The 16,686-nt window shown below is 31.7% G+C and overlaps 1 protein-coding gene and 1 long non-coding RNA gene across 13 annotated transcripts in view; both read right to left on the reverse strand.

Moving 5' to 3' along the window:
* The window catches only part of LOC107982149 (dipeptidase 1), a 662,392-nt gene that overhangs the window by 544,573 nt on the left and 101,133 nt on the right, over positions 1-16,686 (reverse strand). The gene's annotated exons all lie outside the window — the stretch shown is intronic.
* On the reverse strand, positions 5,666-8,460 carry LOC116418295. Of its 2 annotated transcripts, XR_004228345.1 has the most exons (5): positions 8,119-8,460; positions 7,678-7,953; positions 6,949-7,076; positions 6,448-6,658; positions 5,666-6,378 (listed from the first exon to the last, which is right to left on the reverse strand). It is a non-coding gene; the product is annotated as an uncharacterized LOC116418295 (long non-coding RNA). The 2 variants fall into 2 exon arrangements; XR_004228344.2 differs by having other exon boundaries at positions 5,668-6,378; positions 7,678-8,460.

A 16,686-nucleotide genomic window follows, 5' to 3' on the forward strand; every position in this document is an offset into this window, starting at 1 on the left:
CTGGGAAAATATGAGAATCGATATACAGATGTATATTCAAAAATGTTTGCCGTGTCAATTAAAGAAATATGGTTATCACAAATACGCCTGTTCAACTTTGAAAAGGTCGCCCTCGTCCTGGTTGGTCCGTTTTCACGAACATATTAACGATACAATGCTGTTTGACTAAATACTCACTCACTAATGCATTTAAGGACGCCACGGCGCGATCGGTCGCCGATGCGCTAATAAAACGTTTTATCTGCACTTTTGGCGCTTCTATCGCGATTTCGACTGATAGGTACAAACTTCTTGAGCAGTCTAATGAAACGAGTAGGAAAAAAAGATTCAGAATAAGTCACCATATACTAAGCGAATATTTGAAACAATTTATCTCGCAAGACGAACAATGGGACTAGTGGCTAGAAATGGCTGCTTTTTCGTATAATACGTCCGTACACGAAACGGCACAACACACGCCCTACGAGTTAGTTTTCGGAAGATTGGCTCGCTTCCCGTCGAGAGACTCACTCGAAGCAGAGGACAGACTTCCGACTTATGCCGATTATATTATCGAATTAACAACAAGATTGAATAACATTCAAGAAATTGAGCGAGAAAAATGAATAGCAGCCAAATGGCGTGCAAAATATTATTATGACAGAAGTGCTAATCCACAAGATTTTAAGGTTGGCGATTAAATTTGGCTACTCAAAGGAGGAAAAATTCATAAGCTAAAAGACTTGTACAAAGGTCCCTATTTAGTCTTAGATATACTGCGTAATGGTAATATTAAGATACAACTAAAAATTAATAAGTATAAAGTAGTGCATATGAATCGCGTACGTATATCACACATTGAACTAGAAAAGACTTAAGTCTAAATTAATTAAATGATATATGTTAAATATAGTTTAAGTATAAAGTATGATCCTATTTTATTCTATTCAAATTAACATAACGCATAATTACAGTATTAGCGTTAAACGATTAAACAAGTGAGATAAAAATTAAAAAAAAAAGTACTAGAAAAATAATTGTTGAAATCTACATTCAAAGAAACTAAGTTTAAGAAGAAAATATAATCAAAAGATAAACTCGCCTCAAGATACACTGAGATCTATAAGAGTGTACCAAGAAACTCGGTAGCAGCTTCATAGCAATACTAGATATAAACGCTAACGCCCTGATGGCGATTATATAGATATGCGCTTGCGCCCCGATGGCAATGATATGTATATCATACATATGTCGATTTTATGCATAGGCAAGCGAGAATCAGTATTAAGCAAAATCTTGTCTACTACGAAAATCGTGTGATATAACTACTGTAATTCGAAAAAATCCAAAAATTCTACCTCGCCAAAAAAAAAAAAAAAAATTCAATAATCCTCAAATATGCGGGAAAATCTTTGTTGGGTTTCACATATATTTAAATACTACTATTTTGAATGATAAACAGAGCCATTTTAGTAATTTTATTACAATTAAAATAACAATAATCACGACATCAATGTTTTCATTGTTCAATTAAACTTATTCTTTCTTTTCTTTTACTTCTCCATCACAAATTAACAACGATCATTTTAAATTATCGCCAAGCAAAAGATTTACAAGGATCAAAAAGTTTAATTTAATATAAAAATTAATGAGAAAATACAAATATATGCTCAATTTTCACTCACAAAACTCAAAAAGATATCATTTTTACTCGGACACAAAACCAATTATCACTGAGATAAGAAGAATCACGTAATTAACCATTTCAACACTCGTAAAACATTGATACAAGATTTTACACGACTCAAAGAACACAAAAGAGGAGCAATTCTGTATTATTGTTTTAGATTCCGCCTAAGCCGAAGAATCGAATAATAATAATTGAATAATAATAATTAATATATGCTGTATGTGTATAATCTATGATGAATATAAATATATTTTTGTGTATGATTAGATTAGGTGTTTGCAATTTGCAACAGTACAAATAGCTCAGGTAGTAAGACATTGAATTGTCAAGTGGAGGGCAGATGTTAAAGTCTTGGTCAGGGAAAATTTTTTTTTCTATTTTATTGCGAATTATTTATGTGAATTATCAATATCATCAACTATTTTATAATTAGTTAAGATGAAAAATAAACAATTTATATCAATATAAACAAATATTTAAACTTACCGAGTGATTTCTAACGTGATATATCACGTCAAATAATCACGTGATATATCACGTGAGAAATTGAGTGATTTATCGCGCGAATAATCATGTGATAAATCACGTGGTTTTTTCGCCAGGGATGTTATACAAATGTATGTATATATATATATATATATATATATATATATATATATATATATATATTCCCGCGAGCCATGCAACTGCATACTCCAAGCTGATGTGAATTTTTAATATTTTAACGATTTCATCAATTATCTATGGTCATCCCTATTGATAAATCTCAAATCAGATCCGTACTATAGGTATTAGGTATACTGCTCTATTAGATTTACTTCTAAAATACACTTATAAAGTTTGTTATGATTAAAAATTATTTTTTAAATAGTAAAACTGTATTAAAAAATAGACGCATTGAAGTATTCTGAGAAATATTTCAAATAAAGTGTGATTTGATTATCGAAAACTGAATTTTATCTAATTATAAAATTTTAAAAATCAACTTTTGACATGTGTATTAAACGTTATTTTCCGATACAGGGGGCGAAAAATGAGCTTGAACGTACGCGGAGCGTAGCGGAGATAGGGATTAAATATAACGATAATGAAATTAATTGATCTTAATTTAAGGATATAAAATATGATTTTGTATAAAAAATACATAATTTTCCATACTTATATTGATCCATTGTGCAACACAAATTCTGCACATAAGAGTTTTTATCCGAAGAATTCAAACTAAAACAGAAGATAACTAAAGAAAACAGAATCTTTTAGCAGAAGAATGTCGGAATGGAGACAAAAACAACAGTTATTTACAGGTATTATTAGATTTTTTTACTTTTTCTTAGTTTATACTGCGGATGGCACCAGATTACAATAGATTTCAACAGTTAATTAGATTCTATTATGCTATTAAAGGCGTGTTTTAGAAAAGTTAAGAAAAATATGTAGAAATCCGAATATAGCTGTTTCAATTGAATTGAAATAACTAGTGAATGTAAAAGACAACAATTAAAAAATAAAGAAAACTGCTTTGAACAATGAAAAAACTGTTGTCTTTACTTATTGATAGTTATTGTCTGTTGTATTTGTTTTTTTATTTATTTTTAAAATCGTAAAAATGTATACCTAAAAAAAATAAAACTGAAGAATCTAGCGAACTGAATAAAACTGAAGACAACAAAAGATTACTGTTGTCTGTGTTTTAATTCCGACATTTTTCTGCTAGACAACAAAAGATTACTGTTGTCTGTGTTTTAATTCCGATATTTTTCTGCAGATGACTGCAGTTCATAACTTTTTACTTTAGTTGTTTTTATCTTCTTTCTTTATCGCTAGAGATTTAAGATATCGTTATCATTTAATACAAATGTAAATATTGTATTATGTATTACATTTTAGTACAGAATATAAGTGTTATGATTGTTATAATCCTACAATTTACGTTATATTATAAATGTTGTAACGGGGTGTAAATTCGATCAACGAATAACGTGTTAAACGACTGGGTCGTGTTCCCCTCGATGCGGCGGAGGACTCCTCTACGCCCGCGAAACACCTCCATTGCATGCAGCTCTCTCAGCTGCTTCTGTTTTGCTGGGTCTACGCGCCACCTAGCGCGTGATCGGCTGCTCAACTGCGTTAGATAAGTACTAATAAATAACGCCCGCGGAGGCGGCGGTATTCGTAGGAAGGAACAGGATTCGGAAGTAAACGAGCGAGGTTTAGAAATTACGAACGAGTACGTAAAATAATCAGGCTAAGTTGTATTTCACTATCGCGTCGAAACCGTGAGTTTACAAATCTAAAAGAACAATAATAATACGCGAGTCGCCTACAACTTCGCGACTCGCCGCGACGCTGGAATAATCGCGCTCACACGATTATATCGCCGTGAAGGTCGCGCGCGCCGGATCACCCTCGCACGGGTGATACACACTTTCATACACACTATCACAGTCACTGCGCGCCACACAAACCTTCACGAACTCGTCGCCGACGCTCCTGATCCCAGATAGACTGCAGAACTAGACGTTGCTGGACCGCTAAGCAGGGAGATCAGGAATACCCGGACTCCGCGTAGCACATACAAGGTACAATTCGATCCGCTGGACACAGCACAGCACACGATATCACGAGCGAAGTCCTGTGTTTACCTTCCGAAGGCCGAAAGCTATCTGAGCGCGCACCTGAAGGATTAGCCCGCGCGCTCGCTCTCTCTATCTCTCTCGCTCTTATTCTCATATTCGCACGTGTTTTTCTTCGCGCGCGTGAGTCTACCCTGTTTCGTCGCGGCACAGCGGTACTCATACCGCTACGAGTTAGCCGCGGTGCTCAACTCATTACAATGTAAATAAAAACTAGCGTGCCACACGCGGCCGAAAGGCCGCTGTGGCTTGCATGCCTTGCATCGCAAAGCGCTCGCGTTTTGCATATAAGGCACGACCGAACGCTGCTCGCGCTAAGCGCTCGACCGGATTCCCATGGTGCTCGCGCTACGCACTCGCACCGTACGGATGTCGGTTTCGTTACCGAGTTGCTCGAGTAACCGATTGGTATGCCTTAAGAAATAATCCAACCAACCCTATTACGGACCTAGGGGTGAGTTGCACTCGGTTCTAGTACCGAGTTGGTTAAGTATCAGACTCGCATGCCCTAAAAAATAATCCAACCCTACTGAAAAATATCGCGCGATTTATCACGCGATTATTTGCACGATTTATCGCGCGATTAGTCGCGCAAATAGTCGCGCGACTGATCACGCGTAAAAATGAAACTTTTTTTGCACGATTAGTTGCGCGACTAATCGCGCGATATCCGGAAAAATTCTGTAATTTTTTTTTATGTTACAAATTGTTAAATTCTAATCTGCTTATCATTGAAAATATGTGTATAAATTAACATAAGGGCCAAATAGTGCGGGGCGACATATAGGTAGCCGTAGGAATTTCATGTCCATATGGGTGTTTTGCACTAAATGTGGCAGGTATAGTTATTAAAAATAAAATTGTTATTATTCTACGACCACTTATATGTCGTCCCCGGATCAAAATCATCTAATATAAATTTGAAAAAAAAATAAATCCAGTAAATTTTGAAAAATGTTTGTTTATTTGTAAAGTATTTAGAACATCAATAAATTTAAATAAATAATGAAACTTATTATTTAGATTTTTGGTTTCACAATTAATGATAACTCATAAAAATAAAATTAATAACAATGTTTTTACAGAATTTGATTTCAACTTCTAAGTATCACTATCTTTGGTTATATACATTTAGTTATTACATTTAATAACCATAGACAGTCTTAATCTTTTTCTTTTTTGTTTTTAAGTAACCACAAAATAAAATGAATTATTTAATCTCTCTTTTTTTTAAATATAAATAATATTTTTTGTATATAATGTGCATATATACGTTTTGAAAATTTTTACTTAGGTATGTAACAATATTTGGTCCTAATAATTATAAATGTTATCAAACAATACTTTTTATATCTGATCGAAGCCATTAAAGGAAATACCAGGTATACAACAACATCAAAAATAGATTATATGTGTATGTTAATTGTTATTTTACTTTTAAAACTTATGTTAATTTTAATTGAATCCTTAATAACATATACATAGCCATATAATCTATTATTATCCGCACAGCATTTCTATAAAATACATTTGCAATACCAATTGCAAATTTAGCATACAAAATACGACTTTAAGACGTACCAAATACATATTTTTTTCAACAAATTACATTTGTTACATTATTAAAAATATGTTAGTCAAGGTATTATTACATCCAGAGTAGGATGAAATAAAATGATCAGTAACAATCACTATAAACATGTTCAATTACAAATGTACTAAATTTACTAAGCTTATCTTTTAGGTATCTAGGTTATGTAACCAATAACGACATAAATTCTTCTGATGATCTAAAACAAATGTATCACTGATCTTCAATACTTTTAAAATTATTTGAAGTCTTACAAAAATAACGTGATAATTTGTTATACACCAAGAAAAAGTAAAGTTATTCAATGCTGTTATAACTGAGCCTCCGTCTTGCATTTTGTGCATTACGTGGTGTTCTAGCCTTCTTCTCCTGTGACCTCAATATTCTCATTTTATTTCTTAATGTGTATGTTGCTTTTAACAAGTACGATGCTTTTGACTCATGATCTAAACACCTATTACGTTTCAAATAATCATGGTATAAACCTACAATATAAAATCTGTAATAGAATCAAAAAATTTTATATGCGAATTATATAAAAAAGTAGATTATACTTATTAATAATCGCAGAAGATTTCTTTCGATAAGTTTTATTGGTAATCTTCCTGGAATATTCTTCATGTCATCGTGAATTTCAAAGGCTCTGTTAGCAAACTCTTTAATGTCCCATAAATGTAGTGCACTTTGAACAAGGAATATGGGTGGTCACTCAAGGCTCATCTCCCATTCCAATACTTGTACACTTTTGTTTTCTCCAAGATATATCTAAAAATCATTGATATAAAAAATTAATTCAATGAAATAAAATATTTTATTTTAATATCATTAACCTAAAAGTCTTAAAAATTTAACACAGTTATAAATTGATTTGAATAAGATTATTGCCGTCGCAAGTTTTTAATTCTTATATCAAATGTTGAAATAAATATTTTTTTTTTTATTGTACGCATACATTTTTCTCAAATAAAGAACTGTATAAGATATTTAAATAAATACAAAATAAGTAGCACTAAATACTTTAAGCGCATTTAAAAAAATTTTTTTTATTAACTAACCTCATCATTTTCTATTGTATATCTTTTTTGTCTTTCATCAAAACCATGGCCTTCTTTTGCTTTGTAATAGTTTACACAATTTAATATAAAATCTTTCATTTTAATGGTTTTACGTTTCTGGTTCCCATCTATAATAAATAATTAAAACTTTCAAATATATAATGTCATAGCAACTCAATTTATAAATATTTTAAGGTAGTACCGTCGTTAACTAAATACTGTTCAGATATGAAAATATATGTTGTAATAAAAGATAAATATTTTAAGAATGTTTATCATTTTTAAAAACTATGATTAGGTAGCTATAAGTAATAGAAAGAATTGATTGAAAGCACAAAAGTTACATTTAACCTCAAAGAATAAGTCAAATCAGCTTCTGTATGGAAGTTTAATTAATAATTAAGACGAATAGAATCATTTAATATTATGTATGTTTAATTATGCAGCTTCTTTAGCAAAGTAAATATTGTGAATAGACAAGAAATAAAAAGTAAGCTTATTTTGACTAGAGACGTAGCGACAGTAATACCTTAAGTTTTAAAAAGGTCTCTTTACTTGTAAATTTTTAATAAATAAATAAAGTAGTATTATTGATAGTACTATACTCAAATACGTGCACTTATATTATATACCCTACGATATACTTACATGCAGAACGCACCCAAAATTAGCTAACATGCAAACTTGGAATTTTAAACAATATAATTGAATAAAACAGTAATAACTTACCATTACCACGATTCTGGTTATTATCTGCTTCATTTTCTATATTATCCTCTAACTGTTCTTCGTCATCAATCTCTTCTTGAATAACATCGTCATTTTCTCCATTAACAATATTGTCTGGTCCATCAGCGCCATCATTTCTAGCGTCAACATCTTTAGCAGCAATGTTATTTGGAGCAGCGTTATTTGCAGCAAGATTTTGTGCAACGTTATTTGCACGAACATTGCTTAGATTAAAACCTCCTAATTAATTAGCACCATCATCTCTAGCGTCAACATCTGCAGCAGTAATGTCATGTATATCAGCGTTATTCGCAGCAAGATTATTTAAATTGCTAAGATCTAATCCCCCTAATTCATCATCTGTATCGTTATCATCTATGCCAACAGCACTTTCACCAGCATTCTCACTATTTACATTAGCACTGACAGTTGTTTCTTTACCTTGTGATTGATTTTTATGTTGTTGACATAAAGATCTGTGCTGAAACCGATTTTTGAATTTATACTTAGGAGGAGACAATGCTGCTGTGTCTTGCATAGAGGATGCTGCATATTGATGTGACTCTGTATCAGATGGTAACATATCTGATAAATTGTCAAGTTCATTTACGCGTTGTGAGTTTTGAGAATGTATAGTTTTCTGGAGTGTCAAGTTTGGCGGTTGCGATGCATGTAAATCATTTAACGTTTCTAAACAAACTGAAACATTGAGTAGACTTACTTAATATATTACTTACTTTTTCACAAAGATATGTAAACTGAACCGTTTTTTTACAAATTTTGAATAGCACACACATGCACACACACATATATTTATACCTATAATTTAAAAAATATGTAAAAAACATATGGTTATATAAAATATCTTATCAGAATGTAATTTATACTCTATAAAAAAAAATCTTATCAGAATGTAATTTATACTCTATAAAAAAAATCTTATCAGAATGTAATTTATACTCTATAAAAAAAAATTACAGAATTTTTCCGGATATCGCGCGACTAATCGTGCAAAAAAAAGTTTCATTATTACGCGTGATCAGTCGCGCGACCATTTGCGCGACTAATCGCACAAATAATCGCGTGATAAATCGCACGATATTTTTCATGAGGGATCTCTTCATTGACCTAAGTGAAAGCTGCAAAGTACAGAAGATTCTTCGTAATATTGCCTTGTGGGTTCGATTCAAATCGATTGTTTATTTTCCTGTTTGATTTAATAATGTGATCTATATAGAAAAAAAAAAACATTTTTAGATTTGAAACAAAAAACAATTTTTTTCATGCAATTTGTTTAAAGCCATTCACTTATTATTTATGGTGATAGTACGTCTTGTACAAAACATTTATTGAAAACGTATTATTTGACCATTATTTGAAATTAATTAAGATAATACGACGATGTCAAATAAGTATTGGTGGAAATAAATTAAAGAAATTAAATAAATCAATGAATTATCAAATAAAATTCATTGTTTCACGTTTTAAATTAATGTTTTGATGCGCCTTGTTTTTGTAAATTTTTCTTATTTCATAATTTAAAATAAACGGACTCGTCTCAATATTTTGATAGTACGTCTTGGTTGTAAGCACAAAATCAGTTTATTTATTATACTACTGAAGAATAAATTTCAATGAAATAAAGGAGTAATTTTGTTGGAATCTTTGTAATTTTTATACAATATTTTTAATAGTTTATAGAATTATTTATGGCAGTTCAATGGCCTGATTTTGTACTAACATGCGTTATCTATTTGTATTCGATTCATAGTTATAAAATAACATGCTCTTTTATAATTGAATCTTTATGGCTTTTGTGATCATTTAGTATTTCTTCATATTTTTTTTTTTTCGTTTCATATTATTTTTTTTATGCTTTTATTCATTCACGTGCAAATAATTTTCAACATGCATATAAAATGTTGTTGGCATGCTTTTACAATGGAAACCATATAGCTTTGTGATCACTGAATATGTTTTCATAATAATTAGCTTGTATGCGATTTGATAATGAAAAACAATAATCAGTTTGTGTACCATGTATGGTAGATGGATGATTGTCAGGTGTTGCGTGTATAAATTTCAATTCTGATAATAAATAGTTTAGTTGTTTTACTTGGGGATTTTGAATTTCTTGTAAGTTTATATTAAAATCTCCAATAATGATCATATTGTCAAAAGATTTATTATAATTTTTTGCTGATGCGTGTGCTTCAATAATCATAAGTTGTAATTGATTGAATGGCGCGTTAGTTTTGTTATAAACGAATTTTACAGCTGTGTTGTTTATATAAATGCCAGCAACGTTTATTAATTGTTCGAAAGATTTATCATAAAATTGATTTACGTAATTGTTTGATAATATGTCGATTTTCGCAAATACAGCGTATCCAAAAGGCTTTCTAGCATTTCCACAATCTTTAGTGGCTATAAGAGCATAAGAGTCAAGAAATAGTGGATCATTTGGCAGTGTCCACGTTTCAACAAAAATCAAAATATCAGTATTGATGAAGCCTCTATCTTTCGAAATTTCCATCAAGTGTTTATTTAGAGATCTAACATTTTGGAAAATCACGGTTGTGTTATTTATTGTTTTAAAATCTTGCGGAAATTTGAGAGTAAATTGAATAGGACTTTCTCGTCTCAATCGTTGAATTTCGAGTTTTGTGATATCGTTTTGCTTTGCATTTGAAGGTGTGTATTGTCCTTCGATGAACAAACCGTTAAGAGAAGTTACTCTACTGAAGGCAACATAGATTAATCTGTTGCACATACGACGGCTTCCTATGTGAACAACAATATTTTTGAACGTACTACCTTGGGATTTGTGTATAGTGATTCCTTCGGCAGGAGTTATTGGTATTTGCTTTCTTAAAATTTTGTATATACTGTTTTGTCTCATTGCTATCACTCTCGTTTGGCGCTCAATAGGGGTAAAATTTAAACTAATATTGTTCTTTTTCATGTAATTTAGCCATGGATTTCTCGCTTTTTTGCCGACTTCCGGATCTTCGAATTCAATGTAGACTCTCAAAATTAGTTTTTCTTTATTTTTGTTTTGTCCCCATGTTACATGTCTCAGATGACCACAGGCGCCATTCGTAAGTCCATCTTCAATATCGACGTTTACAGTTATCATGTATCTAGCATTTATTTTAGCCGGAATTTCGTATTGTAAATTTTGCGTTTTTTGAGGGGGTAGATTTTTAATTTTTTGCAATAAATTAGCTTTCGTTTTTTCAGAGGCGTTTCCTGCGCATGCATCGATCGCCTTTATCATGTAACATTCGGTATCCAAACTTTCCGAAGTTATTTTATTGAATGCATCTTTTTGTTCGTTGGTATGGAATAAATGAATAGAGTCTCGTGGAGGATTGCATTGATTTTGAATGAGCGTTTGAATTTCCCTTGATTTGAACAGATCATTCACTGAGTCATCCAACGTTCCATTAGCCAAGTTATTGAGAGCTGTTGCGAACTTGTGATCATCTCTCTGGCGCATGATCTCGTCCAATTCAAATATCGAGAATAATCTCCATAAATAAGGGCCGCTTAAAACTGATAACGGATCACGTTTGTCGACAGCAAATATCCAACCATCCATTACAGGTTGTAATTGGTTGAAATCGCCTAAAGCATTTATTGATATTCCTCCAAAATTTTCTTGAGAATGCAATATCTCTTGAAGTCGTTTATGTATTTGATTAAACGTCCTTCGTCCTACCATTGAAATTTCGTCGATTATCAGGTATTTTAAATGTGATAATTTTGTACTTATTGTATTAAGTGTTTCGGGTGGCAAAGAAGTCATTACATCGTTGTTCACGGGTAAGTGAAACGTTGAGTGTAATGTAATTCCTTTGATATTAAAGGCCGCTTTACTGGTGTAAGCGCACAAAAGTACATGTACATTGTTTGGGTCATTTCCAGGAATCGAATTGTAATGTCTTACTATCATTTGTATCAACGCTTCTATTAATTTGCTTTTACCTACTCCAGCACCTCCATTGATGAAGTGATAGATTTTTTCATCAGGATTATTTCTCAAATTATATACGAAATCATGGTGATATCTATATTATTTGTCATTTAGTTGCCTAATTAACGCATAATATTCGTCGTTTGAAATTTGGCGTGGTAAGTTTATATTTTGCACAATTTCAGTTGTGTTGAAATTATTAGGCATCTCAGTACCGATATCAACTTTTGCTTATTCGATCTCGTAGATAGCCAAACCTTCAACGCGATTTGATCTATCGTTCGGGTTATTTTGGTTATTATCGTCGTTTGTTGGATCGTTCAAATCATTTTGTACATCTTGCACTGCATCGTTGATTTCTTCTTCTATCGTATCTTTATAAATATACTTTATTCTATTTATTTTAATTTCATCAATTTTTTGCGTGTACAAGTCTTTCATATGTGCTGTGTCGTCATTAGTAATATCATTTTCATTTCTCCAATGAGCCAATGAGTAAAGAGCATCAATTTTTCTCTGTAAAAATTGGCTTCATCTTGTAAGACACTATAATTTCGGTATCTTATGATTTTGTAAGATTTTCGTTCGTAAACATAGCCATCGTTGTTTTTCAATTTCAAAGTTTTATTCTTCTCAATTCCTAATAATTCATATAATTCGGCATTGTCATCGTCGGCATCATCGTCTTCTTGATTAGAATTTTTTTTTCTCAATGTTTTGGAGTATTGACATTTTGAAGCAAAATCAGCAAGACACCATGTTTCCATTTCGCCAGGTCTATTTGTATAATGTTCTGTGATTTCAGCTTCGGTAATGTCGGTAGAATTTGGATTTTCTTCCAAAATTTTTAGGAGTTCTAGTTTTGATTTTAGTAAATGGCATATTTCGCTAGCGGGAGAAGTGTTAATGTAGATACATTGTCTGGAAGTGACGGATAAGGGTATGCCCAGTAAATGATAAGCGATCTCTTGAGCTGAAATTTCCGTTTTGTTAACAAATACGTTAACGATACTGCGTAATTGTTGTTGTAGGGGATAATTTCCCTTTTTCACTTCTTCGGCAACGTCTTTCAGTAATTTTGATAGTCCACGTTGACTTTTTCCTATATAATTGATTATGTAACAAATGCAAGCGTATTGATCTAGTATGAATTGCATATCCATGTTGCATTTCATCAAACTCAAAATCAGTTTATTATATGCGTTGACTTTTAATTCGTTGACGTTTCGTTGTAAATATATCGTGGGTCATTTGAGGTTGTACTCAATCATCTGGATATATTCGATTTCGTTCATGCCGATGTGCAGTAAGAAATCGTTGATCGATTTTATGTGGCTTGTACTTTTATCTTTTCTGGCGATCAAATCTACTGTGTTTTTAATCGTAGTCCACTTTGAATTTATAATTTTTTTCTGATTGTTATTCAGTCCTTGTGTGCTCTTTGGGAAAAGTATTTTTGTAGTCGTCATTGGCATTTGGGGAAATCCGAATCTACAAAAATTCGTGTCTGAGCCAAATGATTTTTTCTTACACGTGTTGTTATGTTTGTGTACTTGATAATTAATTAAAGGTGATATTTCGGGGTAATAAATCTGTCTATAAATCGTTCACATTCTTCAATGGAACTTGGATTATGACGGCTAAAGTGGGGAGCATCTTTTAGCCATAGTATGCAATGTACATGAGGACTGCCCCTATGTTGAAATTCTATTATATAGTAGTACTCTTCCACATTGTGCTGTTCGAATACTCCATTTTCGCATTTCAATAGCTTGAATAGTCCTTGAATGCGATAATTGTAGTATCGTGCACATGTGATTGGATACTTTGGATGAGTTTTATTTTTTCTTGCCATGATAAATTCTGGCATTCTTCCACGCTTATGTCTTGTTTGTTTAAAATTTTGTTCAGCATTATGATTAGTTCTGGCCATTTCATTTCTGCTGCTGAAACTGTTAAAAATACTTGTGGTAGACCATGTTGGCGCATCATGCTGAAAACATTTTTTTTATTTTGTTCCCAATAAGCAGGGATTGAACGGTCTACTTGTAAAATTCGGAAGCCATCGTTTTGTTGGATCAATTTTTCAAGTACAGTGTTGTTTAGAGCATCGCTGACTGTTACGTTCGTAGTTGAGCGTTTTTTTCTTAAACTTATATTAATGTTGGAAATCAATTTGTGTAAACGTGTAGGACAATGGCTCAACATGAGTTTTGGGATTTTGAGTGCGCAACGTCGATCGTACATGCTTGCTTCCGATTTAGCTATTTGCACTGGACTGATCTTAGTTTTTAGCGTTCGTCGTTGACCGCAATAGATCGTTGGAAATGCCAGTTCTTCTAAATCGTCGTTCATTAATAATGATATTGGACGTTTATTTTCACCTGGGGCAAATTTTATTGCTGTGAATTCTTCCAATAAAAGCGTTTCTTCGTCTATTGGATTTATCGGTTCGTCGTTTGTCGTTTTATCCCAATTGTCCATGTTAGCAACAGCATTTGTATCATCATTCATAACAATGTCATTATTATTGTCATTGTGATCAACGGGATTTTCATTATTATCGATGAAAATATTAATATCATTGTTATTATGATTCTGAGCATTATTTTCGCCGTTGCTTTGCGATTGTAACCAATCGTGGGATAGTGTGATATTGTGCAATTGATATAGCGGTTGATTGGTTAGGTATGTTGCTGCAGCATACACTTTGTTTGGCCCGATCGTTTCGAGAGTATGGATTTTTATCTCTCATTCTTCTCATAAGTTTTATCTGGATGGTTTGAACATCGTCGACTGCTCGTGGGAGAATCGAAACATTGCTGTCGACATCAGTGGGTACGTTCACGCAGTTACCTCGAAGACCATATTGTTTATCTATTCCCAGGTGTCGGATTTGCATAAATGGTAGTCGAGGTGATATTAGTCTTTCTTCGAATGGGGTCAGCTTTTTTAAAGGTGGTGGAATTTCATGGCATTCTAAACTGTTGATCAAAGCTAGTTTGGGTATACGATTTTAAAAACACCGTTTTTGCAAGTGTGGCATAATACGATTTTATTGTTACTTTTAATTTTGCAAATTTCTTCCCAATTTTATATAAGATTTTTATGAGTAGTCATAGATGTTTCCGTGTAACACCCGACTGATTTTTTAAAGAAAAGACCGCCACAACACGAACAAATCCAAGTTGGTCCTTCATTGATTGCTTTTCAAGAAATTTTCAATTTTTTTCACAAAGTGAGGTCGATTTTGTAAATTAAAAGGATCACGATGATTTTGACAATTATAAGTTGCGTTTGATAATAATAAAGTGTTCATTAATTTTGTTTGTCTTATCTGTTTTGTGCAGTGTGCTTTTTTATTACGTATTACTTTCATGTGATTACGGTGTTTATTACGATATTGTTGTTTGAGTTTTTTTTTCTGTATTGTCATATGTCCTAGTAAAATTAAATTTAATTTGTGTTCTCGTAATTTGTAATCTATGCTTTTGAATTTTGTTTCAAAGGTTGATTTTTCATTTTTGTTAGGAAGAAGTTTCTTACTTTTTAGAGTGTGGTTTTTATTATTCATTGCATTTTTATTATAATAATAACTTGAAGTTGATTTTTTGTGTATTTTGGTTTTGTTTCGGTGTTTGATCGTTTACCTAACCATCTATCTATAGACTTACATTTTTAATGTTATTGTTTTCTGTGTTTTTTTCTATCTATAGACTTACTTTGTTCATTGTTTTTCAAAATTTGGTTTAATTTTATTTTCTGTAATATTGTTTTCTTCTTTCCCGTTCGATTGCTTTGTATTCATTACAATTTCTCTTGTTTTTCATTAAAAGTTTGTATTGTCTTTTAGATTTTTTGGAATATATTTATTTTTTTCTTTTGTATGTAATTTTAGATTTTTTATTTTGTTCGGTTTGTTTGATAATCGATTCTGATTCACGAATGCTAGATTGAGAAAAATTCATTATATTTGTTTCAAAATCCATTTTCTGATTATTAATAGGCTCTACTGTTCCGTTGGATTCACGTGTTTTGAATGTATTGAATAGGAAATAACGATTATTTTCAGTAAGTGATCGAGCTTTGATTCTGTTTGTTAATAAGTCCATTGTTGTTGCTAGGATCAAGAGAATAAAGAAAGTATATTGGTTCATTATTATTGTTGTTAAAATTACATTTGAAAATAATTTCATAGTCAGTTTTGCAGTTTGGATTTACTCGTAGAATTTCTACAGTTTTGAAATAAATTTTTATTTACCGCGGTCTGTTCGTTGTCCCAATTCTGATAAATATATTTTACAATCAGGAACCTTAAATATTCGTGATGTATATCACTTTTATACAGAGAGTAACTCATTTGTATTTGTATTTGACGGTCGTAAAATTGCAAACGATCTAGAATATAATTTAGAAAATATAACAATCTCGTATTCCGTTTCGTATGTTACTATATTTCCCTGGGAGATGGACATGAATCGACGATAATCGTTCATGTTTACTATTCCATGAACGTGTTGTATAGCTAATAGTTCGTCGTTCCAATTGCGTTCTACATAGTTAATTATTTCTAATCTAATCATTTCATGTTATATATCAGTTTGATATATAGCATGACTCATAGCGCGAAATAAACAATTTCCGTCCCCACGCATAATTGTGCGATTGAAGGAGTTGATGGGACACATTATCTTTCGGTTGTTTGGCAAAATCGATTTTAAAGGGGGCAACGCGTTAAAAAATTGTTCTATAATCTAAATCCTAGTAAACAAATAAATATTAAATTTGAAATTATATTATTAATATATAATGTAATATTTGCAGAAAAAAACTTTACCTTTTTTTCACTTGTATGTATTTGCAAATTTGAGTGAATAAGAAAGTATAATTGAAAAATATCAAGAATTGAAATACTATAGTTCGATGTAATTTTTTTCCTTTTCCTGTACTTTTTTTTGCAGTGTATGCACTTAATAAATACTTGAAACTTTACTACAAATATAAATATGCACTAATCAATTGAATCACAC

The sequence above is a fragment of the Nasonia vitripennis genome, unplaced genomic scaffold (assembly GCF_009193385.2).
Source record: "Nasonia vitripennis strain AsymCx unplaced genomic scaffold, Nvit_psr_1.1 unplaced0148, whole genome shotgun sequence".
Taxonomy (NCBI): domain Eukaryota; kingdom Metazoa; phylum Arthropoda; class Insecta; order Hymenoptera; family Pteromalidae; genus Nasonia; species Nasonia vitripennis.